The 17,555-nt window shown below is 38.0% G+C and overlaps 1 protein-coding gene across 3 annotated transcripts in view; it reads right to left on the bottom strand.

The window, feature by feature from the left end:
* LOC149012082 (LOW PSII ACCUMULATION protein (DUF1995)) overlaps nucleotides 1–17,555 on the bottom strand; it is an 86,853-nt gene that overhangs the window by 66,692 nt on the left and 2,606 nt on the right. The window contains exon 2 of one of the 3 annotated variants that reach the window (XM_089158014.1): nucleotides 2,130–2,349. The exons of the other annotated variants lie outside the window; for them this stretch is intronic. The gene's annotated coding sequence lies outside the window, so the exon portion shown is untranslated. The remainder of the gene's footprint in view (nucleotides 1–2,129; nucleotides 2,350–17,555) is intronic. 3 annotated transcript variants of the gene reach the window in all.

The following is a 17,555-nucleotide window of genomic DNA, read 5'->3' as shown; positions in this document are numbered from 1 at the left end:
AAAAAAACATGTTCCCCAAAGGTTGAGCTCAAAAGAACTCAACAAGTAGTTCAAACACAATTAACAATTATGAACAGTCACAATCTTAAGAACAAAAACAAGGCATGAATGCAAATGATATGAAACAGTATGCAAGTATGCTTCTAACTCTATATATGTTGATCTCTATTGGTAGACATGCATTAAGATAAATCACCATACTCCTCTGGGTAGTCTCAGTCACTCTTCCCTCAACCTTCACTGTCTCTTGGGTTCTCCGCGGTAATTGGGTCAGGGCATCCTTCTCGGACTTTCCATGGTTGAGGTTTAGGTCACCACTATAGCTCACCACCATTGGGATGAGTATTGGCGCATGTCAAAGTTATACTTAGCCTAATGCAAGTCATCTACTGAGTCACATCTACTTAAGGTCGGATACGTCCATTCCTCACTTCTCGAAATCCTTTCCTGTGCCTTTCACCTTAGAGTCACCTTCTCCTTCTCGGCTAGGTAGACTTTTAACCCTATTGGTCATCCACATATAATAAACGGGAAGCTCTCTTGGGCACCCACAAGCCCAAGTTTACTATATGCAACCCTACCAATGAATGGCCCCCACAATGTGATTTGAGTCCTCTCATGGGTTGGTTACCAGTCTTGAGCGCCCATAATCCCATTGCTACCACGGGTCAGTCGGCCTCAATACCCTTCCGATAGGGTCAGATATGATAGGGTTCTCCCTAGCCAAACACTTCTAGACAAAACCTAGGTATGTCAACCAATAGTTACGGAAAGCGCCAAGGGGCACCATAAGAATGCGTCCCATACCACCTCCACTGGTGTCCAATGAAAGAAACGCCAACAGGGCATTCCCCATTCCACAACTACAACCTAAGCAATCACATCACATCACATCATGATTCTATACATATATCAAAGCAAGATCCATTCACGAATCTAATCATTCTTATTCAATACAAGTATGTAAATCACATCATGAATAGCATATTGTAATTACAAAAGTAAAATAATATAAAAAAGAATCTAAAACAGTAGCTATCATATGCAAACAAGATCAAACAACATATAGAATGCAATAATATCAATTGTGAGTGAATGTACTCACCTTGTATTCAACTTCGTAAACTCCAAGAAAGAGATCAAAGGGCAAGTCCAAAATCACTAAAATAACCCTAAACAAACATATATAGAACATAAGGAACAAACCCTAACGATCGAAGACGAAACGGTTAAAACGGAGAAAAGTTGTTGTCATTGACTCCGTTGGTGGCTTGACCATTGGTTGCTTAAAGCAACCAATGCTCTGATGTATGGACAGAAAACCCAAAATTGGTCGAAAACTCTTCTTTCAAGATCAGAACACTCCGAAATTAAAAGGAAAAATCTATAACAGTAATAGAAGACTATCTAGCATGATCTAAGCATCAAACATGGTCATTGGAATAGAAATCTATCAGATCACAATATAGGTTTACTTCGCGGATCGATCCGTAGACTTCACGGAATGACTAGAATGAATGGGGATTCATTCTAGAGACAAGAAAATAAAAGATCATACATAGAAAACAACCTAGGAATATATCTAACATAGATTAGAATCAAATAACAATAGTAAGAATAGATCATGGTCTCATGATAGGTTAAACACCAAAATCACACCATATTGACTACGGAAAGAATAGAGTGAATGGGGATTCACTCTAAGACTGAGGATTAAAGATTAGGTCATTACAGTAGCATAAGACCTTCCTCACAATCAAAAAATTGGGTAGAAACAAAAGAGAGAGTAGGTCTAGAGAGAAACAGAGCGATTACTAACCTTCTAGAAGAAGAATCAACGGACAAAAACTTAAACGGATGCTTAAGGATCTTCCTTGGCTTCAAAGAGGAGGCTCTAAGGTTCTTCTCACGTTCTCCAGAGGCTTTAGAACATTATGGGATGAATTAAAACGAAATTGGAATATACAAGGCTTCAAAAACCTAATTTTCCAAAAAGTGACCAAACTGCCCTTGGAAAGGTTGGTCACTTAAAGCAACCAAGCTTGACAATAAGGCCAAAAATCAGATTTTGGTCTCCAACGGCCACAAGCTTCACCTGGGTCCTTCACCAACTTAAGAAAGGGTCTTACCTGACTTTATAGGACCTTCCAAAGGTGTCGTCATTGTATTATTGGTCCGCCTTTATAGTCAAACTTCATTCTAATCACATCATCTTCCAAACTCACTCGGGGTTTCCATACTGGGATCATCATCATGACATCATCTACCTCCAAGGGTCTAGGTTGGACCTAATGGGTTCAACTGAGATGGCCCACAATTGTCTTCTTCCTTCACTTCGGGTCTTCGGACCTACAATAAAGATTTCCGCATTAGGGCTAGGTGGGATTTCACATTAATAAGGAAACCAGGAAAACAAATGGAACCCGAACAGATTAGGCTAGAGATGGAGAAAGAACTCATACAAGGGAACCAGGGTAACAATTAAAAATAAAAAATATTAGGTGAGTCATGGAAAAACAAATGATAATTACTCCATAAGTTTCTCATCTATGGAAATAGCATTCCCTTCAGTCTTTTGGCAGTTCCAATCTGTTGAAGATAAGAAAAAATATGACTTGTGTACAACGTGAAGTAGGCCCTCTTTATTTATAATATGGTAGAGAACATTTTAGAATGGATACATGACCAGATTACCTCTAAACTGTTGTAACACGGGCACAAGGGTGAATTGTCCAGCAGTTAATATTGTGTGTTTTATCCCACATCTGGTAGTTCCTTATTTCTGAACTCATTCTTTAGTACAAGTAGATTGGCATAAGTAAGCTTAATCTCCATATTCTCTACAATAACATAATAAGGCAATTCTATACTTCTGCCCATCTACAATACTCCCCCTCAAGTTGGTGCATAGATATCACACATAACCAACTTGGAGACGATAGAATAGAAAATCTCAACAAGACCTCTTGGTAAATACATCTTCCAACTGGTTATAAGAAGGAACAAACAAAACAAAAAATGAATAGCCCAAGCTTCTCCTTGATGAAGTAACGATAAGTCTACACATGTTTAGTCCCTTCGTTCTGTACAGGACTATGAACAATGCTGATGGCAAATTTGTTATTACAGTAAAGTATCAAGGATGATAGGAAGAGTAAAGAAGGCAACCAAACTCAAGTAGAAGTCCACGGAGCCATAAGAGTTCACAAATGCAATGTCCCATAGCACAAAACTCTGCTTTAGCAATAAAATGAGTTAAAACAGCCTGCTTTTTTTTCTACAGGTAAGCAGATTACCTCCCATAAAAGTCGATCATAAAGAAAGCCAACCTAATCAGCATCAGTAAAAGCTCAACCCTGAGAAGAGGAGGAGGAGAAAAGAAGCCCATAGCCTAGAGCAACAGAATACAGCCTGCCTCCTATGGGGAATATGAATCACGGACATACTGAGTAACAAGGTTGACTGCATAGCCAATGTATGGACATGTTTGGGCACGGTAAGTCAAACAGCGAACCAAGTGGTTATATCTTCTCTTATCTATTGGTTCACCTTCTTTGCTCTGGAGATGAGGTTTGCATTAATAGGAGTGTCAGCTGGTTCCAGACCAAAAGACCTGTCTAAAATAGAGGATCAAGAGTGTATTTCCTTTTAGACAAGAAGATCCCACCAGTAGACCTGGCCATCTCAATGCTATAAAATAACAAAGCTGTCCTATATCTCTGTTTCACATTTAACCCCAGTTACTCTCCAGGCAAGTAATCTTATCGCCATCATCACCAGTGACAACAATATCACCAACCTAAACAATCAAAACAGAGAACAAAGGAGACAATATGGAATTTAAAATTTTCAGAGGTTTTGGTCTGTATCATCTCGTAGGTCTGTGATACCCAGACAACTCACCCGAGACGAAATGATATGGGCCGAGACTTAAATCCTTGCTAGCCAAGACTCAATAGAGATGTTGCTAGAGTTGTAAGTCAATGCACGACATGTCAAATTTCTAAACAAAAAAAGCAAAATGTGTACTCACCTACCAATGCCACATGCCCCATTTCAAGAGCTGTTTTGGCCTATCTAGGACTTCAAGATGATGTAGCTCAGTATCTGTGATAGTAGACCACTTTTTGAAAATGCCAAACATTATCCCCTTTTCCAAAACTTCCAATGCATCAGTTGTTGCTAAACTCTTCTAACACGAACTTGTCAAGTTCGATGGGTTGGCTAACACAATAATGTCCGATAGGGAAGTCAAGTTTACTAGTCATTTTAAAGGACTCTATTGGTACTTAGCTTCATCTCTCCTCTGCTCTCCACCCTAGAATGATACAAACTGAGGTTGTCAATAAGAGGTAAACCTATAGGAGAGTACCTGCCAATTGGGACCATGTCCTTACCAAAACTAAATTTGCCTATAAGAGGTAAAAAATCAAACTTCTAGTCTGTCACCGTTTGTGATTTCTTTAGGATATCAGCTAGGGCACCCATAGAGCTCATTCCTACAGCGTCCAGCTCTAGGATCTATCTGTCATTAACTCTTTTACCCAACATATATTTGAGTTAGATGCAGATATAGGCTAGCATATATCATTGAGTAATGAACAATATGAATCCAAAGCATATGAGCATCAACGACTACAAAAGCATTTCAAAAAGGAGATATTGTGAAGGTTTGGATAGAACCATGACGTCTTACAAAATAGAAAGCAAGCAAAATACATGCTCATCATGGTCAATTCAAAGTTCTAAAAACAAATAGGTGCTAGCTCATATGTCCTTGATCTGCCAACTGATATGGAGATGAATAATATTTTCAATGTAGAGGACCCTGTTCTCTACCATGGGTCCATGGTACACTTATTATTGTTTCATTCTATGTAGATGAACTTTAAGCCCTTCCTTTTGTTCTTGATGACCTAATTGATCAAACTCTCTCCCTTCCTACTACTTCCACCTCTACTAAAATTTCAAAAAGAACGACAGAAGTTTAGAGAATTCTTGATGAGAGTTTTATATCTACATGAGAGGAAGGTCCTAAGATTGATGATGCTTGGATTACTAACAAGGAGCTACAACGTTCATCCTAGACATGCTTGAGTACTACTACCAAAGCTTCCATTCACTAGAGGTGAATTTTTCCAAGTTGGGAAGAATTGATGAGGATATCAGTCCTATAAAGCAGCAGTTTCAAGTATATCATTGGCAGTTTGGCACCAACACACAGAATATAACAAAACCAGAATCTCCTACTGAGGAGCAGCTGCAAATATGAAGAAGAAATAAGAGAACCAGAAAAGAAGAGAAGAGAAGAGAATCAGAAGAAGAAGAGGAGGCAGAGACGATTCTGCTGTAGCATTGTCTTTGGCGTCAAGTTCCTTTATTTATAGTTGAATATTACAGCCCTACACCAAACCCAAAATCGATGGGAATTCAACCTACCAATTCTAGATACATTCCAAAAATAAACACCAAAATTCTGAAGTTTTAAATCTGTTCTGGAAAAGGAAACACAGCCTACTAGAAAATTAGTAACAGAATTTTCACTTCCTAATTTTGTAGAGCACCTAAACTTTCTAATTCTGTAACAGGGCAGGCCAGCTTTTTCTCCAAGATTTCTCACCTTCCTTTTCTATCACAAGAATTGAAACAACCCCCCCCCCCCCCCCCCAAAACTAGAGAGTATTAATCACCAACTCCCAGCTTGTGGCACCTTCCACAAAAGGCTAGACCAGATAAGGACTTAATATCTCCAACTTGTTCAACAGAAGCAACGTAGGGTGTAGCTATGACGGCTCTCATGACTGTGTCTCGCACAAAATGCAAATCCACCTCAGCAGCATGTTTGGTCCTCTCATGAAACATTGGATTACTGGCGATGTAGATAGCAGCCTGATTATCACAAAACATCTCAGCTGGGTCTTTAATTTCAATACCAACTTCTTTCAGGAAGGACTTGACCCAAAAAAATTCTGACACCATGCGAGCCATAGCATGATACTTTCCCTCCACACTAGACCGAACCACTGTAATTTGCTTCTTACTCCTCCAAGTGACCAAATTCCCTCCAAGGAAAGTACAATAACCAAAATTGGATCTCCAATCATCTCGTGACCCAGCCTATTCTGCATCTGAATAAGCACACAACTTCAAATGTGCATTTCTCTTGTACACAAGCCCTTTCTTGGAGCCTTCTTGAAATAATATAAGATACATAGCATAGCATCCCAATGAGGCTTCTTAGGAGAGTGCATGAACTGGCTAACAACACCTATAACATATGACAAGTCTGGACAAGTCACCGTAAGATATGTAAGCTTTCCTACTAACCGTCTGTATCTCTGAGGGTTCACAAGTCCTCTCCTCCGTCCTTGGTAAGTTTGAGATGAAGGGTCTACAGGTGTATCAACAGGCTTACACCCAAGCATGCTAGTTTCAACCAGCAAGTCCAACACATACTATCACTAAAAAAGGCTAATCCCGTGAACACTCCGAAGAATTTGTATTCCAAGAAAATACTGTTAATGCCCCAAGTCCTTTATCTAGAATCGGGTACTCAGAAATTTCTTCACTTCATCAATGCCTACATCATTATCACTCCTAGAAACAATTATGTCATCCACAAAAACAATTAGTAACACAACTCTAGACTTTGTCTTTCCTACAAAGACATAGTGATCTGAACAACACTGGGAAAATCCCACTTGAGATAATATTGAACTGAACTTTTCAAACCACACTCTTGGGGATTGTTTCAATCCATAAATTGACTTGTGAAGTCGACATACTTTAGAGTTCCCCCTTAAGCAACAAATCTAGAAGGTTGCTCTATATACACTTCTTCAGCCAAATGTCCATACAAAAAAGGCATTTTTTACATCTAACTGATAAAGAGGCCACCCTAAGTTGGACGCCAATGATAATAAAATACTCAAAAAATTCAAACAAGTTACAAGGGAGAAGGTTTCAAAAAAATCTAGACCATACTGAGTATACCCCTTTGCAACCAATCGAGCCTTAAGGTGCTCCACAAATCCATCAGAATTATGTTTAATCACAAATACCCAACGGCATCTAACAAGGTCTTTACCTCGAATAAAGGCCCCAAATTCAAACTCTATAGCAACTTTCCAACCCAAATCAGAGAGAGCCTCAGAGTTTGTAGATGGAACAATAATAGATTATAGAGACCTGGTAAGGCTATGGTAATGAATAGGCAAGAAGGGTCGTAACATAATGAGAGATAAGATACATAACATCTGAACATTGAGAACAAGAACGCTTACCTTTCCTCAGGATTATTAGAGGTTGGAGGAGGATCTGTAAAAGTGATGTCAATTGTTGTACCATCTAATTGTTTTTGTTTCTTCCTCCGATGAGACCTGTACCAATGGAAATTGAAGTAGCACCTCATCCGGACCAGGAAATACAAGCGGTTCTTCAGGAGTACCACAATCTAATTCTTCCTCAAAAAACTCCTCCAATCTAAGTGTCTCTATAGGAAATGGCACCACCAAGATAAAGGGGGGGTCAAACTTATCATCTTCGACGACCGATTAGGATCATAATACGGTATCCTCTAAGAAAGTAACGTCAACTGTGATAAATTAACACTTAATCAAAGGGTAAAAAACTTTGTATCCCTTTTGGTACAAGAATAACCTAGAAAAATGCACTTATGAGCCTTAGGTGAAAACTTATCTTTTGGTTGACATAAAACATGTGCAAAACATACACAACCAAAACAAGTCGAAATTGTATTTCATCTTACAAAACTGAGGATGGCACTTGATTTATCAAGGTATAGGTAGTAAGTATTGCATCACACCATTATCGCTAGGGTACACCCATATGGAACATAAGGGACCTCGCTACTTCTAACAAATGCCTATGTTTCCACTCCACTACACCTTTCTATTGTGGTGTTTATGAGCAACCAGTTTAATGGAGAATACCTTTAGTAGAACATAAATCAGAAATTTCATTTTACATGTACTCCAAAGCATTATCCATACAAAAAATTTTGACAGACGTATTGAATTGAGTAGAAATTTCAGCAAAGAAATCTGTAATTATTTTCAGAACTTCACTCCGATCTTTTATTATAAATAACCTAGTAAATCTGGAAAAGTCATCTACAAAAATAATAAAGTACTGAAAACCAAACTGATTAAGAATACGACAAGGCCCCCAAACATCGGAATGAACTAAAGAAAACAAACTTGTACTTCTAGGTTCAATTCTAGTAGGAAATTTGTCCTATGATTTTTACCTAACTCACATGCCTCTCATGTTATAAAAATAACAACCTTGCAATCAGGTACTACCAACTTAAGCCTACTAGCAGAAAGGTGTCCCAAACGATGATGCCAATCCAACGGAGACACACTGTACACCTTTACAGCAGAAGCATCAAAATCAATCAAATAGTACAGCCCATCTTTCTCAATTCCACAATCAATCCTCCTTTTGGTCCGAAGATCTTGAAATTCAAGCAAATGGAAAGAATAATACAAGACAATGTAAGGGCTTTAGCAATACGACTTACAAAAATAAGATTCACTAAAATTTTGGAATAAATGAAGACAAAGGAAAGGTTTAAATTTGGTAAAGGAGGAACACTTCCATCACCAACAGCAGAAGAATTTTCACCATCTGCTATAACAATAGGAGTAGGGTTAGGAAACTCACAAAAATGGAAATACAGATAAAAATACCTGTCATATGTGCAGATGCCCTAGAGTCTACAATCCAAGAATCCAAAGCATAAAACTTAGTAGATATACCTGTTTGGGCAAGATTGAAAGTGGATGTACTTTGACTTTGCTCTAACTTTTGTAAGCAATTTAGGATTTGATTAAGGTCAACATTAGGACACAAGGAGATTGTAGACGCCATAGGAGCAGACCCAAATGAGTTATCAGTAGTGTTTTCTCTAGTGGATGCTGTCAGATTAACATAATTCTCTAGCGATTCAAAGACGGCCATATTTGTCCCAAAAACAATCTTCTGTGTGATTTTGTTTGCCATAGTAAGAACAAACCCAATTTCCCTTGGATAAATTTGGAGGGGGAGTACGACCTCCTCCCCTTCCTCTTCCTCAGCCACTACCCCTTCCACGTGATGGATAAGAGCCATGGCCACGGCCAGCATCTATCATTGCATTCTCTTTGCGTCCTAGAGTACTTTTCTGCCACTAATTCTAAATAATCTGTAGAAAGCATCACTCAAGTAGGAATAGTTTCAAATGTTAAAATTTGACTTTTACCTATTGAATACTCTAGATCTACACCAGCCAGGAATTTTGAAACACAGAACTCATCCCTCTGTCTTTAAAGTTTCAAGATTAGTAGTAAGGGGCTGATGTTGCTGCAAGTCTTCAACTAATCCTTTAAATCCACTATAATACTCCATCAATGAGCGACCATTCTAAGAGTAACTAATCATCTGATCATATAAGTCATAAATGCGTAAAACATTTTTTTCTTGACCAAAGGAATCGTACAAGTCCTCCCATATCTACTTGGGTGTGTCAAAAAGCATAATGTTATTTGCAATAGGAGAATCAACATTGTTCCAAATCCATACCTTAACCACAACATCTTCACGAATCCAAGTTTCATGTGCCGAAACAGTGGTTGCGTCCTTCGAATCAACAGTGGGACAATCTGCTTTTTAGTATTTTGATTTCCTTGTTCATGGATAAATGCATACTTTGCCTTTGCCTAAAGAAAATAATTTTCGGCTTCTTTCAACTTAATACTTGTGATTTGGAAGGGGATACCTTCCTTAGATAGAGTTTTCGAAGGATCAACCAGCTTACAATACTAGTTACGAACAATATGACTGATCACAGACATAGAAGACGTATTGTCTTCTTGGAATCTAATTCATGGGAACATCCCAATTACAGTTGCAGCTTAAAGCTGCTGCTGCCACACATGATTAAAAAAATAAATAAATAAATAAAAACAAAATAAGATGGACACTCAGTGACCACGACCTCAGTAGAAGGGCTCTGATACCAAATAATAAAACCAGAATTTCCTACTGAGGTGCAGCCGCAGATGAGAAGAAGAAATAAGAGAACCAGAAACGAAGAGAAGAGAAAAGAATCAGAAGAAGGGGAGAATGAGACGATTCTGCTGTAGCATCATCTCTACCCTCAAGTTCCTTTACTTATAGCTGAATATTACAGCCCTAAACCAAACCCAAAATCGATGGGAATTCAACCTACTAATTCTAGATACATTTCAAAAATAAACACCAGCTTTTTGAATTTCTAAATCCGTTCTAAAAAAGGAAACACACCCTGCTAGAAAATTCGTAACAAAATCTTCACTTTATAATTTTGTAGAGCACCTAAACTTTCTAATTATGTAACAGGGCCAACTAGTTTGTTCTCCAAGATTTCTCAGCTTCCTTTTCTATCACACAAGAATAACAACAAAGAACAGCCTGCTAAAACACAAATATGGATAAAATGAGTTCAGAGGTGACCACATTGATAGGTCCTTTGATAATAACAACAAAGAATAGCCTGCTAAAACACAAATATGGATAGAAAATGAGTTCAGAGGCGACCACATTGATAGGTCCTTTGATTTCAGAAAGCATAACCTCTAATAAGTGCAACCCCTAATCCAAGTTCTTAAAGTCAATTTATACCTACAAGGTCAATGTATTTCTCCTAGATTGATGGAGTCATCCGTACTTCTGGCACGGATTAATAGAGTGCACATCTAGTTCTATGGTGGGCTTCATTTAGTGCAACCTAATAGGTTTATTTGGTGTAACTGGGTTCTATTTGGGTTTTAGTCCTACCCATGGGTCATAATCAACCAACCCTAATTTTCACTTAAGTTTATTTTATGAATTTACTGACTTAACCTTGATTATTAGGCTACTAGTAAGAACATTCCTTTTATTAAGTATTTTTTCTTGCCTCTATTTCCTTTTACATACTTTCTCCCATACCCCATTGAGTCCAAGATTATTTTCTCTTACAAGGATCAACAACAAGAAGCCTTGTCCTAGCTAAATGGAGTTGGCAACATGGATTCTTGCCTTCTAATCAGCTCTGATTAAGGCAAGATAAGAGGCCTAAGCTATGCATATCCTTTCTCACCACTTCCCCTAAGGTTATCCTAGGCATGGTGGGAGATATCTCTCTTTTTCAAATAAGCGAGATGAGATGGACATTGAGAGTAGAGAGTTGGGATATCTCACCCTAAATTTCTCTATATCTCGCCCTAAATCTTACCATATCTCACTAGAACTCTCAATTTTTGCCCTTTTTTTGCGGATTTCAGCTAGATTTTAACTTGCAACTACTCTAAGCACATCTAAAACATCGAAGGAAGATCAATCATTCTTTTCTTGTCTTATGAACTTATGATTTAATGACTTATATAGAACTTCTAATGGTTGTAAAATTTTATTATTCTATTCTTGAAAATTGAGATTGTGATACTCATATAGATGGAATTTTGATGATACTTAAGTTATTTGATGCATTTGATACACTTGCTTTTCATTTATATGCCTTAAAATTTCTATATTACATGTTGTATAATCTTTCATTCCTTAATCCTACAACATGTCGGTTTCACACTATGGACAGACTTAGAAATCATACTTAGGGTTGTTTCTGACACATCCAAGGCCACCAATGTGTTCAAAAGGCCTTGAATAAGCTAAATACCAAGTTTCACAATTGGGACGCTAAAACCCACCGAGATGGATCACCTAGTTGATGCCAAAAAATTGCATATCTCGGTCAAGTTTTTCTAATTCCTTCAATCTAAATTAAATTGTTTCTCCATAAAGGGGCATTTACAGGCCTACTTTGAACATGGCTATCCCACCTCAAACAGCTTTCTTGTAACTTATCATTTTCCAGAGCTACACCCATACCAGCTCAAATATGATCATTCATTATCTTATCCTTCTTAGTTTTGTCACTCACCCATCTTAGCATCTTCATTTCTGTTACATGAGTTTACCTATATGATGTTTCTTTACAACTCAACACTCTGCAACATACATCATAACCGGTCGTACTATGGTCATATAGAATTTTCCTTTGAGATTTAAAGGAATTCAACAATCACACCGACCTCGGATGCACCTCTCTACTTCATCCATGCTATTTTAATTATTTGAGAAATCATCCTCTATAACGCATTTTTTATTTATGATTAAGCTAAGGTACCTAAAGCAATCGCTTTGTGGAATCTCCTTCTCATCAAGTTTTACCACTTCATCATCCGCTTGATAATATGACCAAAGTTACACAATAGATATTCCGTCTTCATTCTACTTAGTTTAAAGCCTTTTGATTCCAAAGTTGCTCTCCATGATTCTAACTTGCTAGTTGGTACTAATCCCTATTTGTGTGTCTCATCTATCAAAACAATATTATTAGCAAAAGAATAAACTAAAGAACTTTATCTTAAATGTCTTTGGTCAATCCATCCATTGTAAGTGCAAATAAATATGTGCTTAAAGTTAATCCTTAATGTAGCCTAACTGTAATTGGGAATTCACCACCCCGTCTCCGCGGGTTGTTCTTACATTGTGATTGGACCATCATGCATATCTTTAACTATGTCCACATGTTTACTTGCAGCATTTCTTTTCTTAAGTACTTGCCAAATTAACGCTCTAGGAACCTATCATAAGCTTTTTCTAGGTCAATATAGACCATATAAAGATCTTTCCTACACTCTCTACACCTTTCCATAAGTCTCCTAATAAGATAAATAACTCCAGTTATAAATCTTCCCCGCATAAAGCTAACTTGGTTCTCTGTAATAGCGGTTACTTCTCTCAAACAGATTTCAATTACACTCTCCCATATCTTCATAGTATAACCCATCTGTTTGATACCTCAATAGTTATTACATCTTTGAATATCTCCTTTATTTTTGTAAATTGGAATCCCGATGTGATGTAACCCAGGAATACTAGGCCAGAAGTAGGATCTTTTCTAAAAAAGCAGCAGGCAATCTAGGGTTTAATTCCTTGGTGTTTGGACTAATCTCTAAAAGGACAGCAACAAATTAGGGTCTGCAACTCTGCTGTTCAGGTCCGAATAGCAGATAATTTCCTTAGTATTCTCACAATAGATCAATTAGGGTATGAATCCTTGCTGTCCAGGTCTGAATATCATAGACAGCAGCTAAAACATTACTCAGAACAACTGGAAAAACACTCTTAATCCCTCAAACCCAGGTCGTGGGCTAGCTTCCCACAACTCCAAGTCTCTGAATTTTATGGACGCTTCAACTAATTTGCTTACAATGAAATGGGGGCTTTATATAGCCTTACACTTGAGGGAAATGAATTAAGACTTAACTTAGGAAACTTACCTATACTCAAACTAGATTATCTACTTTAGATCGGGATTACTTTACAACTCAACAACTTAAATAAAATAACTAGAAAGGAGTCTTCTAAAGAACTCCTAAACAAAGATAACTTGCAAAAATAAACAACCAACTTCCAGAAGGAATCATACTTGAAAATGAGATTCCAACTGGGACTCCTACTCAGACAAGGACTCAAACCACTAATCCAATCAAAAAACAAAAAGTAAATGTTGGATCCTAAAATTATTCTGGAACTAACTGGGATCTTTTGGTTTTCAAAGGGGTGGAGAAATGACATTGTTGCCCTTCTAAGATTTTGGCCAACTCCTTCATGTGCCACTAGGGCCTTGTTTTGGGTCTAAATTCTGAGGGACCCTATGCTTGATGGATCTGTTTACATCTCGATGCTTCTCCTCCCATTCATTTAGCATTTTCCTTGTACTCATACAACAACAACAATAAGCCTTGTCCCAACTAAATGGGGTCGGCTACATGGATTCTTGCCCTCCAATCGGTTCTGTTCGAGGCCATGCTAGATACAAGGCCTAAGCTATACAGATCCTTTCTCACCACTTCTCCTAAGGTTATCTTAGGTCTACCCCTAGCTCTTCTAGTTCCTTCAATATGGATTATATCACTTCTCCGTACAGGAGCATTTATAGGTCTCCGTTGAACGTGGCCGTGCCACCTCAAACGACTTTCTCTAAGCTTATAACTTATGGGAGCAACTCCCAGCCCAACTCTAATATGATCGTTTCTTATCTTATCCATCCTAGTTTTGCCACTCATCCATCTTAGCATCCTCATTTCTGCTACACTGAGTTTATCTATATGATTCTTTTTAACAGCCCAACACTCTGCACCGTACATGATAGCTGGTCGAACAACGGTCCTATAAAATTTTCCTTTAAGCTTTAATGGAATACGCCGATCACATAAGACCCCGGACGCACCTCTCCACTTCATCCACCCTATTTTAATTCTTTGGGAAACCTCATCTTCCAAATCACCTCTTTTACTTATGATTGAACCTAGGTACCTAAAACAATCACTCTGAGGAATCTCTTTATCGTCAAGTATCACCACCTCATCATCTGGCCGATTATGACTAAAGTTACAAACTAAATATTTTGTCTTCGATCTACTAAGTTTAAAGCCTTTTGATTCCAAAGCTAATCTCCATGATTCTAATTTGGTATTAATCCCCACTTAGGTCTCATCAATCAACATAATATCATCCGCAAAAAGCATACACCAGGGGACCTCATCTTGAATGTCTTTGGTTAATTCATCCATTACTAGTGCAAATAGATATGGGCTTAAAGTTGACCCTTGATGTAGCCCAACTGCTATCGGGAATTCATTACTTTGTCCCCCCACTGTTCTAACACTAGTCACCGAACCATCATACATATCCTTAACTATATCTATATATTTACTTGCAACACTTCTTTTCTCTAGTACTTGCCAAATTAACGCTCTAGGGACTCTATCATAAGCTTTTTCTAGGTCAATAAATACCATATGAAGATCTTTCCTACATTCTCTATACCTTTCCATAAGTCTCCTAATTAAGTAAATAGCCTCCGTTGTAGATCTTCCCGGCATAAACCCAAATTGGTTCTCCGTAACTGTAGTTAAGTGTCTCAAACGGGTTTCAATTATTCTCTCCCATAATTTCATCGTATGGCTCATCAATTTAATGCCCCTATAGTTATTACAACTTTGAATATCTCCTTTATTTTTGTAAATTGGAACCACAACACTTCTCCTCCAATCATCTGGCATTTTCCCTGTGCTCATAATCTTATTAAACAACTTAGTCAATCAAACTAGTCCATGGGTTCCTAAGCTCTTCCATACTTCAATTGGGATTTCATCAGGACCTTGTGTCTTGCCGAGTTTCATCCTCCTTAAAGCTTCTTTTACTTCGGACATCGAAATTCTACGTATATAAGTTCGGACCTTGGTGCCTTGGTGAAAAGTGTAATAGTCCGAAAAATAAGTGCTTGAAGAATGCTCATTTAGTAAACTAGAGAAATAGGTTTCCCATCTTTTCTTAATATCCTTCTCACAAACTTATACTTTACCATCTCCATTTTTAATACATCTAACATGGTCAAGATCTCTACTCTTCCTATCCCTCATCTTAGCTATCTTATAAATAGATTTTTCCCCTTCCTTTGTGCCCAATTTATTATACAACTCTTTATACTTCCTTTCCCTTGCTTTTCCTGCAATTCTCTTAGCTTCATTTCTATCCAACCTATACCTATGAAGATCCTCAACATCTTTAGTTCTTTGCCATGCCTTAAAACTAGCTTTTTTATTCCTAATGGCAGCTTGAACCTCACTATCCCACCACCACGTCTCTCTATAAGAATGGGTCTTTCCTTTTGATTCACCTAGAACATCTTTAGCCACCTTCTTAATACACATAGCCATCTCATTCCACATTGCATTGGTATCCCCTTTAAAATCCCATTTTCCTTGTTTGACTACTTCATTAATGAAGGATTTAGAGTACTCTCCTTTCAAATTCCACCATCTTATTCTGGGATAGTTTACCTTGGACCTTTTATGTGTTCTTGGGACTAAGCACATATCCAAGACCACAAATCTATGTTGTGCAGTTAAGCTTTCCCCCGGTATCACCTTGCAATCCTTGCACAACAATCTATCAGTCCTTCTAGTTAGGAAGAAATCTATTTGGCTTCTATGCTGTCCACTTTTGAAAGTAATTAAATGTTCATCTCTCTTTTTGAAGTAAGTATTTAATATAGATAGATCAAAAGCAGTAGCAAAATCCAAATTTGAAATCCCCTCCTCATTCCTTTCTCCAAAACCATATCCTCCATGAACACTCTCATATCCTCTTTGATCTTTTCCAATATGTCCATTTAAATCACCTCCTATGATAATCTTTTCTCCTTGACGAATTCCTTGCATTAATCCATCCATACTTTCCCAAAATTCTAGCTTTAGACTTTCATCTAATCCTACTTTAGGTGCATATGCATAAATTATATTTATGCATTCTTTCTCCATTACAAGCTTGATAGCAATAATCCTATCACCCACTCTTTTAACATCCACCACATCATTTTTTAAATCTTTATCCACTATTATATCCACTCCATTTTTATTTGTTTTATCCCCAGTATACCAAAGTTTAAAGTCATCCAACTCTTTGGCTTTTTTACCCCTCCATCTAGTCTCTTGGATGCAAGCTACATTAATCCTTCTTCTCCTCATAACATCAATCAATTCTAAGCTCTTACCAGTTAAAGATCCTATGTTCCAAGATATCAATCTAATCCTACGCTTATGGACTAGCTTCTTTACCCGCACTCGTCCACGGCGCTGGAACCCTTGCCTACTTATCACCGCATCCGGGCGCCGATGAGACGCGTCGCTTACAGGGGGCGCCCTAGCTAACCCTTGCCCACTTATCACTACACCCGAGCCATAGTGTAGCGCGTCGCTTCTTTTGTCGAGGAACGCCCTAGCATAGCTTTTATCATATAAGGTCGAATCCATGAAAAAAGGTTTGGCTAGATTTTTTCCGGTGCCGGCTGCCGACCTGACGCACCAACCCTCCTCCTTTACCTGGGCTTGGGACCGGCAGCAAAACACTGGCGGAGTTGGTTCCTAAGCTCTTCCTTACTTCTATTGGATTTCATTAGGACCTTGTGTTTTGCCTACTTTCATCCTCCTTAGAGCTTCTTCTACTTTGGAATCAAAGTTCTCCATATACATGATTGAAAATTGGCACCATGGCGAATGTTGTAACTATTTGACCTAAAGAATGTTCATAGTAGACTAGAAAATAGATTTTCCTTTTCTTCTTATGCCCTTGTCCTAATGCCCTCATCACGTACTAGTATTTTAATATCTTCACTTTTAATACATCTAACATGGTCTAGATCTCCACTCTTTCTATCCTTATTTTGGCCATCTCATAAATAGTTTTCCCCCTCCTTCATGCCTAGCTTATATTTAAATCTTCATACTTCTTCTCCCTTGTCTTTCCCACAATTTTTTTTATCTTCATTTTTAGCCAATTTATACCTTTGCAGATCCTCTACTTCCTTGGCCCTCCGCCATGCCTTAAAGCTAGCTTTCTTCTTTTTAGTGGCTACTTGAACCTCACCATCCCACCACCAAGTCTCTCTATAAGAATGG

The sequence above is a fragment of the Hakea prostrata genome, chromosome 6, assembly GCF_041222555.1.
Source record: "Hakea prostrata isolate BN-2017 chromosome 6, UWA_Hpros_2, whole genome shotgun sequence".
NCBI lineage: Eukaryota > Viridiplantae > Streptophyta > Magnoliopsida > Proteales > Proteaceae > Hakea > Hakea prostrata.
The sequence above is the reverse complement of the archived record's forward strand: the minus strand, read 5'-3'. Positions and strand labels throughout refer to the sequence as shown.